Here is an 8,815-nt window from a genome sequence, read left to right as displayed (position 1 = left end):
TATTTGTAGCATTGGGATGCTGTGTTAATATTATCACACATCTTAACCATCATCCCACTTGCAGCTGTTATACATATACAGTACAGGCCAAAAGTTTGGACACACCTTCTCATTCAATGCGTTTTCTTTATTTTCATGACTATTTACATTGTAGATTCTCACTGAAGGCATCAAAACTATGAATGAACACATGTGGAGTTATGTACTTAACAAAAAAAGGTGAAATAACTGAAAACATGTTTTATATTCTAGTTTCTTCAAAATAGCCACCCTTTGCTCTGATTACTGCTTTGCACACTCTTGGCATTCTCTCCATGAGCTTCAAGAGGTAGTCACCTGAAATGGTTTTCCAACAGTCTTGAAGGAGTTCCCAGAGGTGTTTAGCACTTGTTGGCCCCTTTGCCTTCACTCTGCGGTCCAGCTCACCCCAAACCATCTCGATTGGGTTCAGGTCCGGTGACTGTGGAGGCCAGGTCATCTGCCGCAGCACTCCATCACTCTCCTTCTTGGTCAAATAGCCCTTACACAGCCTGGAGGTGTGTTTGGGGTCATTGTCCTGTTGAAAAATAAATGATCGTCCAACTAAACGCAAACCGGATGGGATGGCATGTCGCTGCAGGATGCTGTGGTAGCCATGCTGGTTCAGTGTGCCTTCAATTTTGAATAAATTCCCAACAGTGTCACCAGCAAAACACCCCCACACCATCACACCTCCTCCTCCATGCTTCACAGTGGGAACCAGGCATGTGGAATCCATCCGTTCATCTTTTCTGCGTCTCACAAAGACACGACGGTTGGAACCAAAGATCTCAAATTTGGACTCATCAGACCAAAGCACAGATTTCCACTGGTCTAATGTCCATTCCTTGTGTTTCTTGGCCCAAACAAATCTCTTCTGCTTGTTGCCTCTCCTTAGCAGTGGTTTCCTAGCAGCTATTTGACCATGAAGGCCTGATTGGCGCAGTCTCCTCTTAACAGTTGTTCTAGAGATGGGTCTGCTGCTAGAACTCTGTGTGGCATTCATCTGGTCTCTGATCTGAGCTGCTGTTAACTTGCGATTTCTGAGGCTGGTGACTCGGATGAACTTATCCTCAGAAGCAGAGGTGACTCTTGGTCTTCCTTTCCTGGGTCGGTCCTCATGTGTGCCAGTTTCGTTGTAGCGCTTGATGGTTTTTGCGACTCCACTTGGGGACACATTTAAAGTTTTTGCAATTTTCCGGACTGACTGACCTTCATTTCTTAAAGTAATGATGGCCACTCGTTTTTCTTTAGTTAGCTGATTGGTTCTTGCCATAATATGAATTTTAACAGTTGTCCAATAGGGCTGTCGGCTGTGTATTAACCTGACTTCTGCACAACACAACTGATGGTCCCAACCCCATTGATAAAGCAAGAAATTCCACTAATTAACCCTGATAAGGCACACCTGTGAAGTGGAAACCATTTCAGGTGACTACCTCTTGAAGCTCATGGAGAGAATGCCAAGAGTGTGCAAAGCAGTAATCAGAGCAAAGGGTGGCTATTTTGAAGAAACTAGAATATAAAACATGTTTTCAGTTATTTCACCTTTTTTTGTTAAGTACATAACTCCACATGTGTTCATTCATAGTTTTGATGCCTTCAGTGAGAATCTACAATGTAAATAGTCATGAAAATAAAGAAAATGCATTGAATGAGAAGGTGTGTCCAAACTTTTGGCCTGTACTGTATAATATACTGTGAACTTTGGCACATTACCTGGTCAATATATAACATTCTTGCACAAAATGTGCAGCTTTTCCACTTTAAAAACATTTATTTTTACACATTTCTTATTTTCCTCCACACACGCAAACTATAAAGTGTGGGACAACAGTGTAATAGTTCAGAATGCAAAGGGTGCTGGAATGAATAATGACTAATAGAACAGGTTGCTTACATGAAGTAGGCAGGTATGACAGTATATACAGTGTATGCAGCATGCTCAGATTATATCAACACAACTGTCCAACACTGGCATCCTTACTGCCACACCAAAAGCTAATATTTCCTTTTTAAAGCTGTTGTGTATTTAAAAACAATTAAAAACAACCTAAATAATAATATGTTGCATACAATATGTGTGACTTTGGGTAACAAATTAAAAGTATAAATTAAGAAATGTTAAAATTATTTTCTTTCCATGTTCATAAATCTACATCTTGATTTCATTTTACCAGGGAAAGGCTTCAGTATTAAGAATCAAGAGCATTACAAAGCATGGTGGAAGTTCAGTTGGGAAGTATCTCTTTACGTTCTCATTCATTCACAAAATTCTCCATCTCACCCTCTGGCTTGTACTTCATCAGCTGACTCTCGTCAATGCTCTAAATTAATCCAAACAGGGTTTTTCACGACCTCCCTAAGACAATCATATCATTCCTGTCAAATTTTAAAACTCATTCTCCCAGGGTCTGAAATTAACAACCGTCATGCACCAAAGGCAGATACATTTTCCATTTGGTGAGTAAATCTCAGAAGCCTATCCACCACAATAGATGGTAGATGTTTTACCAAAATAGTCATGAAAAATTGACCACATTTGGTGTCATTTATGGGCCCGTTGCTCTGCTGCTTCTCTGCTATCAACGTCAGAGTTTCACACACACACACACACACACACACACACACACACACACACACACACACACAAAGGGGGGGGGAGGGGGGTTCCGCACATCTTAACAGTGCCAAAACTGGCTTTCTGGAGCACTCACAGTTTTGCGGCACAACAGGACACCAGCTACTTCACCTAACTATCACATGATTCTATTAAAGTAATGACGCAGAGGCTCCATAGTCAGGACAGCAGCTATTTCTTGCCTCCCACACTTCCAACGGCAGCACATTACAGCTTCACTCCTTCAGCTGTTATCTTTCACAATAAAAGCCCAAGACATTTACACTGCATCACTGCTTGCGAGAGGGAACTTATTCACATGATGAGGCTGTGGTGACGAGTTATTCAATATATTGGAATCACTGTGCTTCAAACTGCTCTGGCCTCTTCTTTGTTTTCACATTATCTCAATTGAATGCACTGAAACGAATGTATAGGCGACACAAAATAATTTATCATTTTGGTTGGTAAACAATACGCTTCATTGTTGGATTTGTTCATCTACCAGTCCAGTTGGCTGGTTGAGTTTATTTTGGACATTGCATTCTCCTCACTGCTGCTGTCAGTGTTCATTTCAGGACGAACAGATGCGACCTCAGTCCTAATCCATATTCCATCATCATCATATTCAGCAAATACTCTTAAACCTTCATCCCCAGTGTCTAAACTCTGGGGAATATTACATTTAAAACTAAACTAACCACAGCATCTCTACCCACCAAAATACATGTGACGATGGGGTCTTAGCTGAAGAACTCTTCACAATTTATCTTTATTGAGCACTGTGTAATAAATTATTGTTCACCCTAAATGAAGTCTCTCCTGATTGAAATGTTATCAAATCTCCCACCGGACCCACTGCAGTATAAATCTTATGTTACACAACATATACACTGTCACCTGGTAAAGTGCACAATATTAAGTCAGCCACAGACCATAAATCTCACACCTGCTTCCTGAAATCTCCTGTCGTCTCATATTCTACACTTCACTGGCTCACGGGTCAACCGGCTTTAAGAAGCTACTGTATGCTTAAATAAACAAACTTCAGTTTTAGGTTTCTTTTAAACAGCCTCATGACAGCGTTCTTCAATCGCTGTGTCAGGCTAAAAAGCCACAAGATTAAGAGGACTGATCCATCAGAAAAAAAATTTGATGCAGCTAAATTCCTACATAGAGACAGATTAAAAAAAGCTACAGTCTCCTCACGTTGCGTCAAAGGAAGAAGCAACATTGCTAGACATAAGAGCTTTGCGAGAAGGGATCGGGAGACGGATGAGTTTTATTTGGAAAGGTCAGGCCACCTGCAGGACAGGGAGGCAGGCGGGGATAAGGGGAGGAGTGAGGATATTGTAGGTAGAAACATGGGCTGGTTCAGGTTCATGGCTGTCATCCTACATCTGAGGCACAGCGGTGATGCTGCGATGTGAGTGGCTCATACCAGGCCAGCAGGATGTCTTCCAAACATCAAACAAACAAATACACACAAAAAATACTAGTGTCAATGCAGTCTATTTTCACTGCATTCCTTTACACATTTTTTAAAAAAGGATTTGTGTTTAGATGCATGGCACCAATTCAAGTGAGATCTGCCAACTCATAGCTGGTGCCAGCCCGGTGCTGAGGGTAGGGCACAGAGACAGCTGAGAGGAGTAGCCCCCTGATCCTGCACTCTGTCAGCTGTGTATGCCTGCTGTCATCCTCTGACAGCAGGCATACACAGTCCCATGTGCTTCTGTTGTTTGTCTGGCCAATTCTTAGGGTAGGGCATGTCTCTCAGTGCAGCTAGCACGCAGAAGTATTACACAATGCAGTCCAGATTAGTTAGGCCACTGATGGGCAATTACTGGCAGCATGCAGGTTTGCCCCTGCTAGGCTACATAAGGATGGGACTGTTGTGCCACAGTCCCGCATACTGTACAAATAGACTGAGATGTGAATGCTAATGGTTCTGATAGCAGACGGGTTGCTGATGCTGGGGGGTGTCTTGGATCTTTTGAATGGCACACCCAGACGTATCGCTCTGTTCCAAATTGAGACTATTTTTCAGTACAGAAATTAAAGTTAACATTAAGTTTGCTTTTTGTTATTTCCACATACATAGTATATGGAAACGGACTGTCGTTTCCTAAAATGAGGGGGGCTGCAGACGATGTGTGAAGGGAAAAGGGGCAGTATTTGAAGAAGGGGTGGGATGAGGAAGTAAGGTGCAGGAAAAAGAAGCTGTTGCACACATAATCAGTGTGTCTATAAAACAAACACTTATTAATTTGGTCCTTTTTTTTTTTTTTTTTTTTTTTTTACATTTATCAATACACTCCCCTCGCCTATTTTTCTTAACAGCCTGGTGATGAAAAGGAAGAGCACAACATTTTACTCACACACTGTGAGATGCCATAATTAACCTTAAGGGCCCTTTGCTAACGCTGGCCAGATATGCATTTGCGCTGTGCCTTTCATTCAATTTGCGCTCCTGATCTGCGTGTAATTAGCATCTGATTTTCACAAGGCGTGCAGTGTCTAATTATGCTATCAGTGACTATATGACAGCCTTGTGGGATTTGTCTAAAATTAACAAGATCAGGAAAAGAAATCAAACTAGGCGCAGTAATGCAGGAACAGATATACCCATTAAATTAAATAACACAATTTCAAAACATTTGCTACAGTAAGGCTATGATTAAATTGTAATTGAGAAAATCATTTACGGGTGTCTATTACCTATAGAATGGGTTGTAAAAACAAATTCAGTGAGTAATTAAAGTTCTAATAAATTGAAAAAGATCGAATGACAAATAGATGCAAAATAAAAGATCGGTTTTGAAATACTTACTCCATGGCAATTAAAAAAATGCTGAAAATGTAAGTCATCATTCAGGTCTTACTAAAATACAACTTTTTGCCTTCTCAATGGTTTTACTTAACTGTCGGTCATTGCATCATTTCCACACAAAAAAATAGTTTGAACTCATTTACAAAGGTAATGTGCGCAAGATGGTTATTCATGGATATAATAATAAAAAGAATAAAAAATGTCAAGGTAAAGTGGTGAATCAGTTTTGATTTAGTGAGCAAAGCACTTTTTTGGTTTATCGATTGTGTGATTCTGCTTTATCAGTGGGGTCATTTTTGTATAAATACATATGGTGTGTGGTTAGTAATGCTTCGTGACACCTTTATTTCTCACGGTTTACTCCACCATTAAGAGAGAAATCAGGATACTGTGGGATGTAAACTTATCAAGGTTGCTGACGATTCTCTGCTGTGCTGGTAAGTGCATCAAGCGTGACTTAAAAGTTAGTCAATAAGACAAAAATGGAGATAAATGATGTACTGATGACCTACATGCTGTAATGACAGTGATAATCTGATACTAGTAATGCAGGAGATACATTTAATTGTCCCTACTGTCTGCCATTACTGTTAATCAGATGTAGAAGCATCCAGCAGAGGGTAAATGCTGCAGTGTCCAGCCGGACAAAAACTCAAGTTCATCCTCAACTGCTGAGCTAAGTAAGTTGATACAGATATGATAGATCGGCTAGATACTGATATGATATGTATAAGGGGAGATGAATGACCAGTTTTCCATATATATCTTGTAAACATCAACATATCCTATTTACTGTATGATCACTGCAACCTGTTCTCACTCCTAGGGTGTCAAATATAGCTGCTGAGTCAGTGGTCCCTGGCTTCTTTTACTAAGGGCACCCTACAGCGTCTGTATGAGAGGCATTGGACTTTCAGTTAACTCTGATGTAATCCTGTCCGCTGCAATAATGTAGTAGAAAGAGTTAGAATGTCTTTGTATGGCAGAAGGGGGGGACACGACTGTCACCTAGGAGACCGGTGTTTGTGTCCCAACTGAAACCAAAAACTCAACCATATAATGCAGTAACTGGCATATTTCAAGCCCGTTCACATTCTGAGGGCATAAAATACTGCCGCTTTGTCAGTCACTTTGGCGTCAGACACTTGACATCAAAAGCCACCTGTTGCGGCAGTCTGATACGCAGAGAGGCGGCGTCAGTTCATAACACAGCCACACGACACCTGTCGCAGCAGTATGATATGCTGCTGGACGGTGTCAGGTTGATACACTCCTAATAATAGTGTAATATAAGGAGCTGGAAAGCCCCTGTTAGGTGAGTGGGAGGGGTGGTGGATGGCTCCAACAAACTCCGGACTTACACCCAGGAGCCCAGTGTTCACTTCCTGTATGAATGTAGCGCCAAACCATGATGCTTTTTTCTAAACCTTAGGATGTGTTTCTGGTGACATCTCGGCAATGGTAGCAGCTGTTCAAGACAGGAATATCACGTTGTTATGCAGCCTCATCGTGCTGCATGTAAGGTACGATGGAGGAGTGGGGGGACGAAGTGGTCTTGTGTTTAATCTGCCATGGAAGGAAGTAACAGCACCATGTTTGTAGAAATATGACATTGGCAGGACTGGACTATGGGAAGGATGGTTGTGACATGTATGCGATCATAGTTGGAGACTTAAAAAGTAGCTGTTAGCAGTTAGTGGTTAACTCAAAAAAATGACAATAGCAGCTGTAAATGTCTGCAACTTGGGAAAACACTGAGATGCGTGAACTCCTTACTCTCCAAGCAGAGGACGAGATAGGCCGCCAAATAACAGGGACCATATATGATTGTTATTGACATGTTAATGCCATTGTTATTGTTTGGAAAGACCTGCAAACGTGTACCTTTTATGTCACACTGGAGGCCAATGCTGTTGTGTTGCATATCACGTCCATCAAGGCTCTTTTGATTCTGCAAAGCTGCGATACAGTGTATAATCACACACTGAAGTGGAATGATGCTGCTGTACTGTAGCTTGGTTCAGTGTAAAAATGCAAAGGAGGCATAAAGAAGGGACTTCGTAGCAGCCTTATACAAGATCTCTGTGTCAAAGGGCTGTTGTTTTAAGTGTAGGGCCACTGACTAAGCTGCCGGATTTGGCGAGTTGGGGTTGAGAGGGTGTTTTATCAAAGGCAGGATTAGACTCAAAATCATAAAACCAGCATTGCTGAGCCTTCTAACAAGTTACCCTGCATATTGCTCTAGTCTTAGCCAATGACAAGTGGCCATCTCCGGCCTTTTATTACAAAAACCACCCCTTACAACTTGTATGACTCTCCATCATTTCCAGCAGTAAGGAGGGATGACAGGATTAGAAGAGGTCTGGGCTGCTGTGACTCTGTTGGACATCTGTGATGTTTCACATCCAGGCAAATACGCAGCCATTACTCCTCACACTTAGGTGTCAAAGAAACTTTAGAACTGAGGTATAAACATGTAAATGACTGTTTTTTTACAAAGGTGCCCAGCTGCCTTGCATGGGCACTCAAAAACGCAGCCAGATTCAAAGTAAAGTTTCCCTTCCATCTGGCTCAGCTTTCTAATTGAAAAAAGGCTCCTCCAAAGGCAGCCTTTATGAATCTGTGGAGGATAAAATGTAAGAGGGAATTTTCTTTACATAAGATTCCAGAGGCTGAGCAGGAAATGAGTTTCGTTGACTCCCTATGATTTGCATATTACTATAAATTGCTTTAATGGCCATTAAACCATTCATGCCATTTACCACAGGCACAGACATAGTAGTTAATCACCATCTCTTTATATCACCCCCAACACCACTAAGCACAGACAAGGTGTGCTAGTCAAACCTTGGTTATTACTAGCGTTCACTGATGTGTCTCCTCAGTGACGGCTCAGCTTACTCCTCGTGGGACAATATGTTCAACACAATATACATCTTCACACATTTTAAATTGCATCTATGTGGTGTCGCATTACTCTTAATCAAGTTTGAGGGGAACAGAGCTTCTGATGCTGGAGCTTTGTAAATGAGGCACTCGGGGTATAAGTCCATGTTGGGTGTGCCTTACTTTTTCCTGAATTTAACCCATGTACCAACACAGCAGCTTGTTCTTCCTCAAGGAGAAGACGTCATTAGTTCTATAGAGCAGAAAATGTAATAAATCATATAAATCTATGATGCATAAGTGGAGGGTCTCGGATGAATTTCGGTAGTGGACAAAGACACTGCTACTCTGGGAATGAGGCAATTAGTTGGCTCAAAAGAAAATAGTAGCGTGCATGTTGTCTCATTAAATAAGAATGAAATGAACCCCTAATAAACCTTTAGAGCATTAACACTGTA

The sequence above is a fragment of the Epinephelus lanceolatus genome, chromosome 3 (genome assembly GCF_041903045.1).
Source record: "Epinephelus lanceolatus isolate andai-2023 chromosome 3, ASM4190304v1, whole genome shotgun sequence".
NCBI classification, from domain to species: domain Eukaryota; kingdom Metazoa; phylum Chordata; class Actinopteri; order Perciformes; family Serranidae; genus Epinephelus; species Epinephelus lanceolatus.
The sequence above is the reverse complement of the archived record's forward strand: the minus strand, read 5'-3'. Positions refer to the sequence as shown.